We start from the raw sequence: 19,885 nt of genomic DNA on the forward strand, positions 1-19,885 counted from the left end.
CTCTAATTCACAGTGCCATCTTCCACCTCCCAACTCCTCTGGTGTGTACTAGTCACACGCTCACTTGGCATTCAACATTGTTCAGTTATCTTTTAGAGATATATCCATTCTTCCCAACTAGATTGTAAGCCCCTAAAGGGTAAGTACCACGTCTCACTCCTCTCTGGAGACCCCAGTGTTCTCAGAATTTTGCTAAGCATTTGCAGGTGCTACATAAATGTTTCTTGACTGCTTGCTTAATTTTAGGTATGGTTTATATTATCACTCAGATACAATGTCGATGGAAAGACAGTTTGGTATGGTTGTGTCAGACACTTCATTCCTTTAAATGCCAGCCAGTCAGGAGCATGAGAGAGAAAGCGGGTGGCCAGAGCAGGCTGTTTTGAGAGCCACTCAATCCGTCTGATAATACCTCGACACCTGTGTCACTCCCAAAGAACCAAGCGCCCATCCTCTTCTAGGGCTAAACCGTTTCTCCTTTTCCCATGCTCAGCACCAAATTACAAATCAGAAAACTTGGATTCCAGTCCTAGCTACACCAATGACTAGGCAATTCATTTTATCTATTTGAGTAGAGTACCTCTAAGGGTCCTTGCTCCAACTATCTATAATTCTGAGTCTAACTTCAGGCCTTTACCTTCCATATCAGAAATCCATGGAATGGTCCCTTCCTCCCAGTACTAAAATTACCTGTCTTCCATGATATATCCCATCATCATCATCATTGCACCTGTGCTCTCCAAGACCATTTCTGACTTCTGCTGTAAGGCGTAACAACTCGACATTATGTTCACTTCTAACAATGACTGTTAAATTTTTTGTCTGATCTTTACTTCACACCTGTATTCATTTAACAAACACACGTCAAGTGGCTGGTTGGATAGTTCAGGTTAACACACACACTTAGGGAAACTTCTAATATATTCCCGCTGTCAACAGCAAAGTATGACCCCATTTGCAAATAAACACCAGTAATAATAAATAAAATTAAATTATTTTCATACTGGTCACCAAATAGGTTGTTTTCAACTCAATCAACAGCTCAGTAGCCCTGACAATAATTCCCTGATCTTTCCAATTTTGTAAGAAACTTATTTTTATTGTCTCATCAACATCAAATGATATTAGGGGACATCACAATGGTTGTTACAGTAAATGGCTTAGAAAGAAAACCCACTAACAATTTTGATAGATTTTAGGGAATATATGAGCTAGATAAAAATATATGAGCCATATAGAAACGTAAAGCAATTTAAATTAATATCTATCAGTTGTGAATAACGAAGAAGTTTTTCAGAACCTAATACAGCTTTGTTCTGCAAAAAAGACTAGGTGTATCTCCCCAAGACCTTTCCCTAGCCAAGTAATTTGTCATCCAATTAGTGAAAAAGAAGCCTGGCCATTTCATGTCTTCATACTTGTCCAGCAAAAAGACCCATAACAAAATCACAGAGGAAAGGTCAGGTTTAGAACTGAGACATACCTAACAGAATCTTCCAGGAAATATTTACAAAAATATTTACAATGTTATTTTTCCTTGGCCAAAATTATACCAACATTTTGCTACATTTTCACTGTTAACTTCAGTACAAATATTAAAAAGCTGCATAAAAATTTTTGACTAACAACACAGTGAGGTTTTGTTTCATTTTTAATAGTGATAGAGTGGCCACTCACAAAATCAGTCAAAAGTATTCTGCCACAAATTATTAACAAATCTATAATCTCTGAAAGAAGCACTAATTGGAAAAAGAAAAGAAAAACTGAAAAAAACAATTTTATTGTGAAACCAATGAAATAACAATTTCAGTCTAATAAAGAATATTCATTTTGTGTTGTCTAAAATATATCACTATATCAACAATATTACACTAAAAATTTTTGTTATTCTAATTACCTCGATTAATCCCTACATTAACCCTATTTATATCCCATTTTAAAAGATATAAACTCACGCTCAGAGCATGTGAGTAATCTTCCTAAGGTCACACAGATAGCCAGTAGCAGAGCTGAGTCCAGGTTACTTGACCCCGAGGCTTGTGCACTTAAGCACTATGCTCCACTGCCACCCAGTTATTCGCCACTCCCAGTAAATATTCACCGCTCCCAATGAACTCAGAGCAGGATGAGTTATTGATTTCATAACTGCTGTTACAGCATTTAAATGCAGCTTATATGAAGCGTGTTCTGAATACACAACTGGTTCAATCCACTACATAAAAGGTAAATGCTCGTCTCATTAATTTCCAATAAATTTTCAAATGGGGAAGAGGTACAAAAGGAAGAAAAGTACAAATCTATAAACAACATCAATTAATAGAAAAATATAATAGAGTTGTCCTTGGATTTAACAAGTAGTGAAAACCCTTGTTATCCTGCTGTTCTATCAGCCCTCTGAATTGCCTCTTAGAATTTGAAATTTCACTGCTGAAACTAAAGAAAGCTGGAAGATATACGCATTCCAAAACATTGTGCGCTTTTGCAATTTCCCTTCTACATTTATTACCCGGATCTTGAAACACTCAAGGAACTAAACCAATTCAACTGTATGCATAAAATGTAAAATTGGAAACGCCACAAAATCAACGTGACCTTTATAGTGTAACACTTTTCACGATGGTTTAGATAATACTAGAAAAACATTTTACAGTGTTTAAGGCATAATCTTCATGTGTAATATTTTCAGCAAACATAAAAGCAAATATAGAAAAGTACTGAAAAGTCAACCACATTTTTTAAACAAAAGCTACAATTAATTTTAAACTACCACTTTTTCTGCAGTATTACATTATCCATTAAACATTCATAATCATATTAGTGTGTTCTACTTTTCAAATACAAAGCTGATGTAACCACCATCACCCTACCCCAGTCACCTCTGCAATTGGTAGGGCCTACTAGTATGACTAATTCTCCCCCAGTTTATGCATATTGGTCTGCTTGAGAACAAAAATATGTGTCGTGCAAAGGGCCAAGATGAGCCTTCTCTACAAACCAACAAGACCACCCTTGATTAATCCCAAGGCACCAGTCTCAACAGCATGTTTTCTAACCAATCAGACTCCTCAGTCAAAGATACTTTTTAAGCAAAGATAATAATTAGATAGTCGATATTACCATAAAATTAAATTTTGTATGAGAGCAAATGTAGTCTTCTATCTTCAGATCCAATCATATATTTGTTAAAACTAAAAGATATGCAAATCTGTGCTAATAGGATGGCAAACTTTCCCCAAGAGAGAATCACACTTCAGATAAATCACCACTCATAATGTTTTTTCCATAATCAACTAGCAATCCTTGAGAATATATGTTTCCCCTTCGACTACTTTCATTAAGTCTTTTCAATAGAAGCTGATGAGCAAATACTTTTCCTAAGACTTTTTTTCTGCACCACTCCTAGCAGGAGAGAAAAATTAGCAAAACAAAGGAATTCAGAATCCACCCCACCCCTCTTTACTAAATGGTGTGGATGTGTATATCCTACTGCCTTTTACACCTGAGGATTAGGAAGAAAAAGAAATCAAGGAAACAAACTGAGCAATTTCTAATACCTGGCTAAAAGACAAATTCTGTCTTTAAAATTGAGTGTGGTTCCTATCAACTCTATGAATTCAGTTCATATCTCTTTAATGCAAAAGAGGGAAAGAACAAGGTTACAGCACAAAGAGACAAAACAATGAAACATCAACAAAGCAACTAAATTAGATACCTCACCGGTCACAGAGAAAATCAATAAGACCCAAAGAATTTATACTGTACACTGATTTATTTAGGGAAAAACTTTGGAATACAAGTCTTTAGCCTTTGGTGTACTAAACATATTCTGCTCCAACAGCTGGAAGAAATCAAAAAAAAGATGGCCTCTGCGACAGAGGACAAACAGGACTCAGGCCTACTCTAACCGAAAAGCAAAACAAGAGAGGAAAGCATTTGGGGAGGGGAGATTTACATTCAACATGGATAAAAATAATGTATGTTCCCTTTTTACATGGAAAGGAATGTAACTGGTTACTCTAAGAAAGAAATAGGCAGAATCCAAGTGGCAAGAAACAAAACAGCAGGTGGATTAGGAGCCCTGAGAGTAGTTTACACCCCAAACAAGACAAGAGTGAGACAAACTCAAGTAGGAAGAAGACAAAAACCCCAACTCCCTCTCTTTTTCTGATGGAGGCAGACTAAAATACGACACCAAGAACAAAGATGTCTGCACCCAGCAGTCAGGCACACCCACACACAGCCATACTCTCAGAGGAGGACAACAGATTTTACAATATTAAGAGAAAACCAAGAAAAAAAACAGCTACGGCTGGTTGGTCAGCTCTGCTCATAGAAGCTTCCAACAAACTCTGTAAGAACTCTTGATCACATCTTAATTTCCCAGGCTTGACCCTGGGCAGAAACAGCATATTCAGACAGAATTCATCCCATCTGGTTTGACAAGTGAGGGATTCATGGCCATTGTAGTAAAGCAAAGGCACAACCCTGCAAAATGACTACACTTAAGGACCCCACAGAATCTCAACAGGCTCCTAAGTAATTGCCTAACCTCCCACACTACCTATATCCTTCCAAAAATATAGCTGTCTAAAATGTAGACCGTTGGGGCCAGCCCCCGTCAGGTAGCAGTTAAGTGCACGCGCTCTGCTGCCGGCAGCCCGGGTTCGGATCCCAGGCGCGCACCGACGCACCGCTTGTCAGGCCATGCTGTGGCGGCGTCCCACATAAAGTAGAGAAAGATGGGCACAGATGTTAGCCCAGGGCCAGTATTCCTCAGCAAAAAAGAAGAGGATTGGCATGGATGTTAGCTCAGGGCTGATCGCCCTTAAAAAAAATAAAATAAAATAAAATGTAGATCATGATACTACTCAATTGTAAAAACTTTGATGACCAGACATTGACAAAGTCCAAATTCTGTGGTCCAACATTCAGCCATCCAGAACCTGGCCTGATTCTATTCCAGCATCATCTATTCTGTTCTATGATCGTAGCCTTCACCTTCCCTCTCTGTGCCTTTACTTGTGCTACTCCTTCAGCCTAGAATTTCTTTCCACTCTTCTCCAACCCATAAATATTACATTCTAATACCAGCTCATAATATCACCTCCTATTTTGTGAAGTCATAGGCAATCTCCCTTATCTACACCCCATCCTGTGCCACCCCAAAGCTTTGTTTATACCACATTTTGGACACTTAGATTATATTCTAAATCATAGCTACTTATTTACATATTCATCTCCTCTACCTCTATATCATAGGGTTCTTTTTTTTGAGGGGGGTTATATTATCTTTCTTTTTAATTGTGGTAGAATACACATGATATAAAATTTACCATCTTAACCATTTTTAAGTATATAGTTCATTAGAGATAAGTACATTCACATTATTTTGCAACCAAGCTCCAGAACTCTTATCTTGCAAAACTGAAACTCTATACCCATTAAACAACATCTTCCCCCATTCCCCTCCTACATCCAGCCCCTGGCACCCATCATTCTACTTTCTGTCTCTATGAATTTGACTACTCTAGGTACCTCAAATAAATGGAATCGCACAGTATTTGTCATCTTGTGACTGGTTTTTTCACTTAGCACAATGTCCTCAAGCTTCATCCATCTTACAGCATGTGTCAGAATTTCCTTCCTTTTTAAGGCTGAATAATATTCCATTGTGTGTATATACTACATTTTGTTTATCCATTCTTCCAGCCATGGACACTTGGGTTGCTCCCATATTTTGACTACTGTGACTAATGCTGCTATGAACATGGGTCTTAGAGACCATGCTTTCAATTCTTTTGGGTATACACCCAGAAATGGAATTGCTGGATCATATGGTAATGCCATTTTCAATTTTCTGAGGAACTGTCATACTGTTTTCCATGGCAGCTGCATCATTTTACATTCTCACTGAGAGTGCACAAGTGTTCCAATTTCTCCACATTCTCACCAACACTTGTTACTTTCTATATTTTAATAATAGCCATCCTAAGGAGTGTGAGGTAGTAGTATCTCACTGTGGTTTTGATTTGCATTTCCCTAATGATTAATGACTTTGAGCTTTTCATGCACTTATCAGTCATTTGTATATCGTCTTTGGAAAATGTCCATGCAAGTCCTTTGTTCATTTTTTAATCAGATTGTTGTTATTGTTGAGTTATAGGAGTTTTTATATACTCTGGATATTAACCTCTTATCAGATACATGAACCACACAGTTCTTTTTCTTTTTTCTTTTTTTTTAAAGATTTTATTTATTTGCTTTTTCCCCTTAAAGCCCCAGTAGATAGTTGTATGTCACAGCTGCACATCCTTCTAGTTGCTGTATGTGGGACAAGGCCTCAGCATGGCCGGAGAAGCGGTGCGTCGGTGCGCACCCGGGATCCGAACCTGGGTCGCCAGCAGCGGAGCGCGCGCACTTAACCGCTAAGCCACGGGGCCGGCCCTCTTTTTCAATTCATTTGTCTATTCCCTAATTTTTCAGAGTTGGCTATACGTAATACAGTATTACATTTTGAACTGAATATGTTTCTTCCTTTTTACATTTTTTTTGTATAAAACAAAATTCAAAATATCCAAAAAGTGGCATACAATGGAAAATGAGATTCCCCCCATCCCCGTTCTCCAGCCAAGAAGTTCCAATCCCCTGAAGCATTTTCCATTCCTTTCCAGAGATATTCTGTGCATATACAAGAAAATATGTATCCTAATCTAATCTCCTCCAAAATAGTAACCTACTAATATCACTGCTTGTTGCACCCTACCTTTTTGACTTATTATTCCATTTCAGTATATATAAACTGACTAAATATTTCACTATATGTACCATAATTTATTTATCCAGTCCTCTAAGGATAAGCATCTGTTTCCAATTGCTGCCAAGAATATCCTTAAATATATACTATTTCACATAAGTACAAGATCAAATGATATGTGTATTTTAGGTTTTGATAACTATTTCCAAATTGGTCTCAATGAAAACTGCAAAAAGTCATACTTCCATTAGCAATGATACACTGCCTATTTCCCTATACCCTCAATAACATACTATGTTTTCAAAATTTGTTTCTTTGCCAATTTGATAGATTAAAAAAAGGGTATCTCATTGAAGTTTTATTTTGTATCTCTCTTATATTAACTATTTATATCCTTTGTGTCTTTGTCCATTTTTCTATTTGATTGTTAGTCTTTTTCTCATTGAGTTGTTGTGCTTTATATATTTATGAAATTAGCCTTTTTCCTACTTTATGAATTGCAAATCTTCTTCCTAACTTGTCTTTGCTTTTTGCGATACTTTGTTAAAATTTAATTCTGTTTTTGGCAATGGAGAATTTTCATATAGTCAAGTTTTATCATTCTGTTCTTTAATGGTTTCTGGGCATCTCCTACTTCCTATTCCCACAATTATAGTAAAACTCCTCACTACCTTGCAAATAAATTACAGTTTCCCAACTGCTTTTCATTACCCCCTCTACCTTCCAACTGATCCTATACACTTGTCAGATTAATCCTCTTAAAACACTGTAACTTTAAATTAGTAGAGATACAAAAAGTTGCGATTGCAATATAATAAAGATATCAACTGTACTGACAGGGCATGACTATTACAGTGTTTGTCTTGAACTAAGCACCATCAAGCATTGTCAAACTCATAAGTATCAAATTTTCTATAATTTTAATTCATTAATATGTCATTGACCATATGTCTCTCTAAGTATTTTAAACTAGAGGGATATTTTGATTGAAACCAGCATTATATTTAATATATCACCTGCCTCAGGATTTCAACTTCACAAGACTATTTTTATTCTCTTCCTCCAGAATCTTTCTACCTAATTCTACCTTGCCCTAGTGGCTTCAGCCACACAGGGACTGGTCATAAGAGCTTTAGAATCTAGACTTTTCTCACCATAAACAGGAAATAATGTGTCTCTGACTCTATACAGAATGTGGCAATATAATTCATGCTTCTGGAAGGAGGACTAACATCTCAAGCTGACAACTAGGTAATAAATATGATTAGGAGCCAAGCACACAAGCAGAATATCCCAAAGTGTATACCTTTCATAAGAAGACACAAGCAGGCTTAATCAACGAGACATATTCAGATAAAAAATGCAGTCATTTTTTTCCGGGCACAGCTAAATAACCATCTTTCCAGCAATATTGCCTTCTTAACCCCAAATCATTATTTCCCTTGATTACTTTTCTACAAAACTAAAAAAATTTTTTAAATTGGTGACAGTAATCAAGTATGACTCATCAACAAAATAATTCCTCACATTTCTTTGTAATTAGTTAAAATTTACATAGGATTCTTCCAAACAGCTCACAGTCCTCAAAAATAACCTATGAAGTACATGTTAAATGAATTTCGGAAACCAAAAGTTGATGTTCACATAGCTGATAGTAGAGCCAGCACTTGAATAAAAGTCTTCATAACCCCATTCCATATTCTTTTCACTATACAGCACCATTTTAATGTCTAGAAATTTATATTTAATGCCAATTTTTTTAAGTTTTAAAATAAAGGTTTTAACGAAATGTTTAGAGTACTAACATGCAGTTGTACATACCAGACATGTCTCAAACTATTAATCTTCTAATGTGTTGTCACAACCCATTTGTTCAGACCACAGTACTTCTCTTACACATGAGAAACAGTGAGACTCATAATAAACACAAGGTAATCAGTTTATAAAGTGCCTCAAACTACCCTTACATAATAACAGTACTAAATAGTCATTATTTAACAAAACTAAGTAATAATTATTTAGTATTTTAACCTGACACTAATAAAACTCTTATTAAAGCAACTATTCAACAAATAAGCTCTTGGAAAAATACCAAAATGCTTTGCAAATAATCTGCTACACCAGGAACACTAAAAATTAAGGCAAAAAGCCTATACACTGAATGATTCCAATTATATGACATTCTGGAAAAGGCAAAACTATGGAGACAGTTAAAAGATCTGTGGTGCCAGGGGTTGGGGGAACGGAAAGATGAAAAGGCAGAGTGGAGTGGATTTTTAGGACAGTGAAACTACTCTGTATGATACTATAATGGTAGACACATGTCATTATACATTTGTCCAAACCCATAGAATGTAAAACACCAAGAACGAACCCTAACGTAAACTACAAACTTTGGCTGATAATGATGTGTCAATGTAGGTTTATCAATTGTAATAAATGTGCCATTCTGGTAAGTGATGTTGATAATGGAAGAAACTAAGCATGTTGGGGCAGGGGGTGTACGGGAAATCTCTGTACCTTCCATTCAATTTTGCTGTGAACCTAAAACTGCTCTAAAAAATAGTCTATTGAAAAAAATTAAGGTAAATTATCTGTAGCAACTCTAATCTTTTCCTACCAATTGTTGCTTTATAGGTCCACTATTACCTATTTAGTAAAGAACACCATTGGCCAACAACCTTAACCTTCAGTGGAACTCTGCTTTACCCATTACTCCTCGCAATACCTGCTCTGCCCCTTGTAGCCTGCTCATCCTCTAACATGACATCGGTAGACTAAGTCCACACACAGGGAGGAAATTAAGTACAGACAACAGAGGGAGTAGGCAGTTAGTGGCTAAGGAGATAAAGAATTCCTAAAGAGGGAAATCCACAAGAGAGAGCAAAAAGGAGAAAACAATCCTGAAATGCTCTGAATTTATTGGTCTACATAATGCAAAATCATATGAAATTAAATTATCCTAAAATATAAAACACATTACAAACATTTCCCTTCTTTAAAAAATGTCTTTGCTGTACACAGTTCCAAAACTAGAACTTGATAATGTGTTTACAATGTGTCCTCCAGCTACAAGCAAGATAATTTTTCAAAAACTGACTGTAAATGCTACAAACAATTTTCAACAGAAAGATATATAAAAGTGCGTGTGTCAAAGTGCCATTATAAAGACCTAGCTCTCCGAATAAACTTTTGGATAAAATTGCAAAGATTAAATTTTTATGATTTATTACCTGGAAGAAAGATATACTTTTATCTTCTGGGTATTTTTAATCTAGGAAGTCAACAACATGCTATGAGTTACCAACAGGAGTTCGGTGAGATTTTGAAAAGAGTCACACAGAATGACTGTGAGGTGTATGTGCTTGTTTGCCGGCTTGCTTTGGTCATCATTGAGAAGGCCAGGCTAAGCACCTGGCAGATTGAAACATCTGAGCCATTTAGGGGAGGCTGAGGGCTCCAGTGGCAAATTAGGGACTCATAATCCCTATGATGGTAGGTGATGGTAGGGAGCCACCACCATCACTACCAGCACCTGAGCCAAAAAATGACCCTACGCCTCTGAAATTTCAGAGGAGGCACATAGGCTGGAGTTCCACCAGCGATCCTATTCAGTTCAGCAAATACCAATTAAGCACCAATGAAGTACCAAGCATTAGGTTCAAGGTGCTGGGGGACACTGAAAAGAGTAAGACGTGGCCCCTACCTTAAGAAGTTTCCAATCTAACACAGGGTAAGACAAGTCTACAAATGACTATAATCCAGGCAAGGCAGAGCAAATGCCAAAAAAGAGGTACAAACAACAGACATTACGAGATTTCACAAGGAGGTAGACTGGCTCAGATGAAACCTAAGGTTATTACTCAGGTGACTAACAGGCTCTTGCTGCAGTTACTGTTCTTGTTTATAATTTTCTCCCATTAGCTGTACCACTTCTACACCAGAAGATGTGAAAAACTTGAAAAATATGTATGCTGCTTTAACAGTTAACAAAGGTTTTTCACAAAAATTCTTAATTGAGATTCAAAGCTCTCCTATGCCAGATAGACGTTATCCTCTCTGGTAGCGAACCCCCCCAAAATGGTCCCCAATGATCCTTGCCTCATATCCTTGGGTAGTCCCCTTCCACACTGAATCAGGGATGGCCTGTGAGGCAGATAGAAAACATCAAAAATGATGGTGTGTGACTTCAAAGGATAGGTCATAAAAGGCATTACAGTTTCCACCTCAGTCTCTTGTATCTCACTCAGGGGAAGCCAGAGTGAAGACAGCCCCACAGAAAGCTGCTGGTGAAGAGGAACCAACTTGCCAACACCAACTTGCCAGCATGTGAGTAGGCCACTTTGGAAGTGAATCTTTTAGCCCTGGGCATGCCCTCCAATAACTGCACCTCTAGCTGGCATCTGACAGCAACCTCATGACACCCTGGGCCAGAACCACCCGAAATGCTGACCCACAGCAACCATGACATAACAAACCGTTACTGTTGTTTTCAGCCACTAAGTTTTTGAGGTGTTACAAAGCAACAGAGAACTAATGCATCCTGATTTTACATACAAGGCTTAGAGAGGCTAACTTACCTACTATCATATAGGAGTGAGTAGATAAAGCAGGTCTAGAACCCAGTTCTAGGCTTTAGCTTCAGTTTCCTTGTCATTAAACAACACCGCTTCTCAAGTAGAACAAATTATACCATAGGAATGATCATGCCTATATGATTTTACGACCAGCACTAACATACTACGCTTTCCACAGCACAGAGACACAGCACATGTCCCCGCATAACTAACAGATATGATGGGACCTGCAATACAATTGAATTTGTGGTGCTCCGTGGTATTTTGTATGGTTTTTACTATCTTCTAGAAGATACCTCTTTTTTCAATGTACAGATTTTAAAAATAAAAAACTAACATATTTATAGCATTTTAATGCTAAACAATTACATTACTGACACTGAGCATATTTATACAATTTACAATCTTAATCACAATAAACATTTCTGTAATTTTAAACAAAATTAATACATCAGACTGGAAATGCTCAACTGCCGATTGTTTCTTTAAGGATTTGCTTTTTTGCTTTAGGTCTTCATCTTTTTAGCATTACACAAATGTAGTAAAATATATCATCAAAATGCTCATGATGGTGAAATCTTAAATTGCAATCCATAAAATGGTTACTAACTTGCAGGACAAGGTAGGTAGCTGGCTCTTAGCCTGTCTACTCCTGGAGAAGCTCAACAGAACATTTCATTGTTGCAAACACATCTGCATGTAATGTTCCTTCCCACAATCACCTCTTTTTTTTTTTTTTTTGTGAGGAGATCAACCCTGTGCTAACCACTGCCAATCCTCCTCTTTTTTTGCTGAGGAAGACTGGCCCTGGGCTAACATCCGTGCCCATCTTCCTCCACTTTCTATGGGACACCGCCACAGCATGGCTTGCCAAGCGGTGCGTCAGTGCGCGCCCGGGATCCAAACCGGTGAACCCCGGGCAGCCACAGCGGAGCGCGCACACCCAACCACTTGCGCCACCAGGCCAGTCCCTACAATCACCTCTTTTTGACCCACACAATCTTACAAGATAGGTAGGCAAAGTATACTACCGTCCCCATTTTCCATAAGATGATGAGGCTTAGAGAAGTCTAAGTAACTTAGTCAAAGACACATAGCTATTAAAAGGAATCGCAAGAGTCCAACCTACAAATTTTTAGCTCCAAATTCTAGACTTTTCTTCTGCATCATGTTTTAGCCCAGTGGTTCTCTACCCTGAATGCCATTAGAACACCTGCAGAGCCTTGAAAAACTATCAGTACCTGGACATCACCCTTTGGAAATTCTGATTTAATGGTTCTAGTCTGTTTCAGCCATCTAATACATAATAAACCAGTGGTGGTAAATTCACAGAAAGTTTATAACACAAAAAGAGAAATTGTGAATCTCTCTACATGTAAACTGAAACATCCTTATCCTCTAAGAGCTCCCTCAAAGACAAAGATACCTCGCAATAAACCAAGCAGAACAAGAAGGAGATGGGAAACTCAAACCCATTCTGCTGCTATCACAGGGCCACCAAGGAATAATCTATTCCACTGATCCCACTCCTTGAACCTCACCACCCCCACCTTAACTCCACTGCAAGCTTTAACTCAAGCATCACCTCCTCTGTGAAGCCTTCGGGATCACACAAAATAAAGTTCATTTTTGGCATCCATCTTACCTTGAACTCTACCTCTATAACAGCACATATTGCACAAGGCATTCATTTACAGATCCATTTCTCTCATTGGCCTGAAGGCTCCTTAAAGGCAGGATCCTATCTTATTCATCCTTCCCATTTTATATATCTTTGTGTCCAGGGCCTTAAAGACAGCAGATATTAAAAAGTGTTTTCTAAATGGAATGATTTTTTTATGTTTGGTATGGTTATTTCCCTCTTAGCCTCCTAGCAGACACTCTTTTGAAATTTTTCAACTTCTAATAAAAGAAAAGAGACTTTTTCCCCCCTACTACTGGATTAGGTTAGAGAATAATGTATGCAAAAAGTTGAGATGTTGTCAGAGCAAGACATCAGCAGAACTCTAGGCCAGGAAAGAGTGGGGTGAATGGGATAAAATGGGATAATCAAGGATAGGGTCAGGTAAGAATTTTAGCAAAAGAAGGATTAGGCAAACAAAGAATCTGATTTTCATTCACAAGACAATGTGAATCAAAGAACAGAGATTACAGGCAACTGCATTTTCAACATCTCCCTTTCTATGGGGCTCCTTCCTCTCAGCATATAAGCCTGCTGTCTCTTCTCTCAAAAAAAGAGGTCTGCAGCACTGTTTCTCATCCTCGGGCACATATTAGAATCCCTTGGAGAGCTTTTAAAATTCTGGACTGAAGATCAATGAAGTCTGAATGTCTGAGGAGAGACACACGCACATCTACTCTGTCCTCACTTCCTCATCTCCTAGTCACTCCTTCACTCTGGGCAGCTGAGTTTACCTCCCACCTCTCCAATGAAACCTTCCAACAGGCACTTTACAATCTTCATCATACCTGATTCATAGCATTAAATGTTAAGTAGCTTCTACTTCTTGAAACTCTGCCGTTAGCCTGAAAAGTTTCATTTTCTCTTTTCTCCCAGCCTCTCTGGCCACTCCCCTTCAGCATCCTTTCATCGTTCTTTTTCTTGGTTTGTCCCTACAACTGCGACATTCTCTAAGACTTACTTTTAGCCTTTTTCTCTTCTTTTTCTGAGCAGTTCCTCCAAGCACTTTTACCCTTACCCATGCCTTCAACTACTCTCCATATGATAAGCACTCAGAAATCTGTTATCTACAGCTTCCACATCTCTTGTGATGCTTCAGGATCCTATATCCAACTGCCTTCTGGACGCCTCCAACTTGCCAATGATAGGCCCCACAAACACATTAAACACAACACGTCCAAACCTGAATTCATCATCCTCCCCCTCAGACCTGCTTCCTCCTCTCTTCCCTCTCAGTAACCAGAAACATGGGAGTCATTCTAGTGTCCTCACTCTCCCACTCCTTTTACATTCAAGTAGTTACAGAGACCAGCCAATTCTCCCTCCTCCTAAACATTTTTCCTAAACATTCTCACTTTATCCCTACTACTTCCACGCTTGTCTGTGATCTCAATCTCCTTTTATCCAAACTAACTGCACTGTTCACTCTGGCCTCCAGTCTTGCCACATCCTCACCCCCCAACCCACTCCACCCCCAATCTACCAAATACACTGCTTTCACAATGATCTTTTATGTCACTCACAATTCTTCAGTGGCTCGCTACCACAAATGGGATAGGAAGTGGGCCCCAACTTAGCTATCCAATTTCATCTTCTTTTATTCCTGACTTTGCCTTCACACTCCAATATAACTGACCCACATTTAGTTCCCAGAACACACTGTGCTCTCATAATGCCATACAACTACTCATGCTATTAGCACCACTTGGAAATGCTCTCTGTTGCTTGCCATCCTGCCCATTCCTACTCAGCTTTCAAGTCTCAGTTCAAATACAACCATTGTTAAAACCCTTCCCTGGCATTCCTTTCAGGGATCAAGAGCTTCTGCTAGGCTTCCTTTGTACCTGTACATATCTCCCTTACAGCAAATAGCACACGATATTTGAACTGTTGGTCAAGCTGTCTATTGTCCAACTAGACTATAAGCTCCTTGGTCAAGGACAGTGACTTTTCATCTTTATATCTTCAGCACTAGTTCAATGCACATAGCATATGGTAAAAAAAAATTAATGAATGAACTGTAGGCCAACGAAAAGGCAGGAAGATTAATGGGACTTTGAGTATAGAAAAAATCCAGATCCTAAGGAAGTGCAAATATCTATTATTAAGTCCCACCCATTATAAAAAACAGAAATATTTGGTTATTCAAGTTGTATCAAGATGACAAAGAAAAACCTTATTGGACTAAGCAGGCAATAAGGAGATAAGAGTCTCCATGTGTGTGGTGATGGACTGTAATTAGTATTTGGGTGGTGAGATTACATCATGAGAACATGATGTAATCCGTGCAAAAATAGAAGTATAATGATGTACACCTGAAATTTATACAATGTTATAAACCAATGTTACCGCAATAAACAAAAAAATAAAAACCAAAAAAAAAAAAAAAAGAGTTTCCAATGGAGCAGCTGACAAAAGATCAACAGAAAGACCAGAGATAAAGGTGGTTCTTTCTATGAGTCAACTAATTCACTGACCTAAGTCCATAAATTGAGCAAAAGACCGGCACCTTCCCCTCTCAGTTCGCTACTCCTCCCCTCTGCCCTTATTCTCCATACCACTTTCCCAGTCCCCACTATCAAATCCCAGATCCCACAAGTAATTCCCCTGGGTTGGAGCCACCAGTCTCTGCCAGTGGGTTAGTCTGGTATGTAAGAGAGAGGGGGAGTCTTTTTTCTTGCGGCCAAGACCTAGAGGAAAGAAAATGAAACTGCTATTTACTGAGGAACTACTTTTGTCAGATATTGTGCTACTTTATAAACATTCATTAAATCTCACAGTAGTCATTAGCAATTATCCCATCTCACATGAGGAATTTGTGTCCAAGGTCACACAGCTAAGGAATGACAAAGCCTGGCCCAGAACTCAGGAATGACGGCCTCCAAAGTATTTCTATACCCCTGACTACCTCAAAATGGAGATGTATGTGGCCCAGCCATTCTAGGTTGGAACTCAGAATACCTTATTTTCCAAAACACTATTATAAATGTTGGTTAGACTCTACAGTACCACTAATCCATAAAGCACACAATGAATTTAAAAATCTTTGGGGTCCTGACCTGGAAATCTAAATGCTATTTATTTTATTCCTATAAGTACATTGTTCAACATTACAAACAAAAATGGACTTGAAAATGAATTTTTGGAATACAATGGGTTCTTAAGTGAGGCTTTTCTTTAAGAATATTTTCTTCCACAAAAAATCACCTCGGATAGAAACTATTCTGCCTTATTAACTTGTAAGAACAATGACACTAGAAGACACCTGTGGGAAATATGCTTATCTGACCAGGCACTCATTTACAGTGTGCTGTCATTTGAATAAAACATCATACTAAACCCTACAGACCAGAGCTTATGATAGAAATGCCACAAACTACAGCAGTACAGCTGATATGCCTATAATCTACTGATAAAACGTACTCCTCAGCAAAGTAAAACCAGATGTCTGGTGTGAAATCAGATGTCTGTGAACTTGTCTTTCTTGGCTTCCAGAGCAGTATCAGATACACTAAATACACAGCTTAGCTGCATATTAAACCCAGAACTTGGCAAAATCATGACAGTTTGGACATGAAGCATCAGCATTTTGATTGTAATTCTTATAAACCAAAGATATTTCTGAAATAGAAATCCTAAGTTTAAAGCACTCTGCTAAATGTGGTAGTATGTCTTTCTCACTTTGGGAAGAGTCGGCGCTTTTTCAACACATTACAGAAAGTCTTTCCCTTCATTTTTCAGGCTGACATTCTTGAGGCAGAGCTGTGGAATGATCTGATAGGGAGAATTCGAGCCACATCAGGTGGATCAGATATAACAGGCGATCAGGGTGAAAGTGCAAATACCCAAGAGGCTTAGCACCTTTAGGAAAGTAAGTACTAGACTGCTTTCCACAATCACAAGGAAAATCAACAGAAAGTGATGAGGTGCCAGCCCAGTGGGGTGGCATAGCGGTTAAGGTCACGTGCTCCGCGTTGGCAGCCCAGCGTTCGCCAGTTTGGATCCTCGGCACGGACCTACACACCACTCATCAAGCCATGCTAAGGCAGCATCCCACATACAAAATAGAGGAAGACGGGCACAGATGTGAGCTCAGGAACAATCTTCCTGAAGCAAAAAGAGGAAGACTGGCAACAGATGTTAGCTCAGGGCCAATCTTTCTCACCAAAAAAAAAGTTATGAGTGACCAGATAGAGAAACAGGGAGGGAAATTAACAGTATCTATATGCTAGACACTGTTTTCTACACATTCTTTTTTATATACTCATTGTTCTGTTTTGACAGATAAGAAGTTAAGGAGCAGAGAAGTTTTAACTGGCCCAAAGTGGCAAAGCTAATAAAATAGGAGCATTCAAGCTCATATCTAGAAGACTATAAAAGGCATGCTACTTCTGCATGAGGATTTGGGGTAGAAACAAGGATTGGTGGTAAACAGCCAAGAATATGGAGGTAAAAGGCAGAAAATTACAATTTTACCACACAGTAATACATATATATATATATATATATGTATATAATGTTCCATATATATAACAAAAAGTTGAAGAAATAAACACAAATTGTTGACAGTGGTCATCTGAGAATGAGTTCATAGGACACTCCCTTTCTACCTTTTACATCCCTGCAAGATTTAATTTTAAATAACTTTCTTTTTTTACCTTATATAACCTTTGTAACAAAATCAGAAAAAGATAACCTTTTTCACTTTGAAAAAAAAAATGAAGTGAAATGTACAGAAACCCATGAATAGTCTACTTTAGTATTTATTTTCCTGAGTGCATCATCCTTAACATTCTCTGTGCTTTCTAATCCTAGGTCATTTTTATGGAACGATTCAAAAAACTATCTTCATCTAATTATTATACTGGTACAATACATTTATTACACTGGAAAATGACTATAACACTATTCATTACAGGACACAAATCCCCATGGTCAGTCATCCTTGAAAGCTTATTACTGAAAGTACCAGAAAGGCAGAAAAATAACACTGTTTTCCCATGACACTGCATAGACCTGCAAACCACTAAGATCAGTAGTACAGGGAAGGTCTTGTACACTAATACTTGACTATTCGGAAAATCCACAGAAAAGTGGTAAAAGACCTGTCCCTAAATGGCCATCTCCAACAGTCTCATCATTCTCACCATCCTACTTTTATCAAAGTGCTCAGCACTTAGGTAGGAAAAGATAAATATCCATTGAATCAATGAATGAACCCATCATCAATAAACAACTATTTTGTGGTTTTTCCGCAAGTAAATTATGTGATCTCTGCCACTTGAGCACAAACAAATAAGAAGGCAGGTTCAAGGCACAGACAGCCAATGTCAAGATGCCATGGAGGGCAATTCTAGTTTTCCTGTGTAAGCATCCAAGAATGTGGTTTATTACATTCTTGCTTGTAGCTAACCTGAATCTTAACTAATTTAAAATGTTTGTTTATATGTGACATATAGGATGCATAAGGTATCCCAACCTTCTGAGAGGAGCTGTGTTTCATTTCACCAATGTGAGGGGAAGGAGGGAGTGGTGTATTGGAGAAGTGATGGAAAGGTCCCAGAGAAGAACCATTAAAAGAGACCACACTGAAAATCACAGCAAACCTCCAAGGACTTCAGTATGCTGTTTGGCAACTTTTCAGAAATGGATACAATGCTGGTGAGGGGTTATCAAAGTGAAAGTCAAGAAAAAAAGGCCCAGCCTGGTAATTTCTCCCCCTCAAAATACCTTCCGCTATAAGCCTGAGAGAAGATCCCAAAAGAACTTCAACATGTGATATTGCTATTAACTTTATGCTTTGGGATCCTAAAGGAGTCCCCTTTTAAAATGCCAAGATTCTTGGGAGGAGTTCCTGTTAATGATCAGGCAGGATCACGATTCTTTAATACTACAGTCTCAAGGATTAGTCAAAGCTAGCTAAGACATATGGGCCTGACGCAGACAACTACAGGACCAAACGGTAACTACAGCTTCCTGCCAGGTCAACTGGCCAAAAAGGAATCTATGCCACGCTGCCAAAGTCCCAGCCAACTCTACAGACTCTGTAAGCCTGAAAAAGTTCTTGGGTTGTAGCCTGTGACCCTTGAAGGCGGGCCTCAGGTTCCGTAGAATTTGGCCCCAAGACTCCCCAGGGGCAGTTCTGGATCTAGACCTTCTCTCCCTTACTCTCAGGACAGTCCTAGATCCTTCCACCCCTGATCATTCCTTACTTACCCTTTCTCCCGTTCTTCCTCGGTGAGAAGGGGTAAGTGGTTATATTGTGCCCTCGCCCAATTTGGCCAAAACCCTAAAAGTAAAAATGATAGAGACAGACACGTGCTTTAAAATCCTGTTGTTCAAGCCTTAGGAACTCCCACCACCTGCCCAACACTTCCAGGCGGAGGGCGGCGCGTCCCCACGGCGCTCCCTCACGGCCAGGGCTAGGGGCCGGAGTTGTCCCCTTTAGGCGGGCCAAGGAGAGGGCGCGATCTGGGGGCGCCCGCTCGGCGGGGAGGAGTGGGTCGGCTCCGGGCTAGGTGTCGCTGTCGCTAGGCACCGGTTTCCGACCCGAGTTAGCCGGAGCAGGAGGCGACAGGGCTCCCGCCGCACGCGGCCTCAGATAAACACGCGCACGCACACATGCTAGCGATCGCCGCAGGACTCGCGGCCGAGCTGCCCTCCGCCTCCCGGCAACGCCCGCCCCGCCTGGGGCCAACTCCCGGGGAAGGGTCCCAAGCCCAGAGGACCACCAGGTGACGGTGGCGGGGCGCCTGCCCACCCTCGCGAGCCTCAGAGCCCCCCACCCGCCCAGCGCCCGCCCTCCGCACCCGCTGCGCAGCTCAGCCCAGGGGAAGTCCCCGCGCGGGCCCCGCCCTCCGCCGGCGGCAGGCT

At 39.4% G+C, this 19,885-nt stretch overlaps 1 protein-coding gene across 2 annotated transcripts in view; it reads right to left on the reverse strand.

Annotated features, from left to right (window-relative positions):
* Positions 1-19,619, reverse strand: part of IMMP2L (inner mitochondrial membrane peptidase subunit 2) — an 848,864-nt gene extending 829,245 nt beyond the window's left edge. For both annotated transcript variants that reach the window (XM_087429666.1, XM_004418815.3), the window contains exon 1: positions 19,229-19,619. The gene's annotated coding sequence lies outside the window, so the exon portion shown is untranslated. The remainder of the gene's footprint in view (positions 1-19,228) is intronic.
* Between the last annotated feature and the right edge of the window lie 266 nt (positions 19,620-19,885).

The sequence above is a fragment of the Ceratotherium simum genome, chromosome 1, assembly GCF_057802395.1.
Source record: "Ceratotherium simum simum isolate JZ-2026a chromosome 1, ASM5780239v1, whole genome shotgun sequence".
Classification (NCBI taxonomy): Eukaryota; Metazoa; Chordata; class Mammalia; order Perissodactyla; family Rhinocerotidae; genus Ceratotherium; species Ceratotherium simum.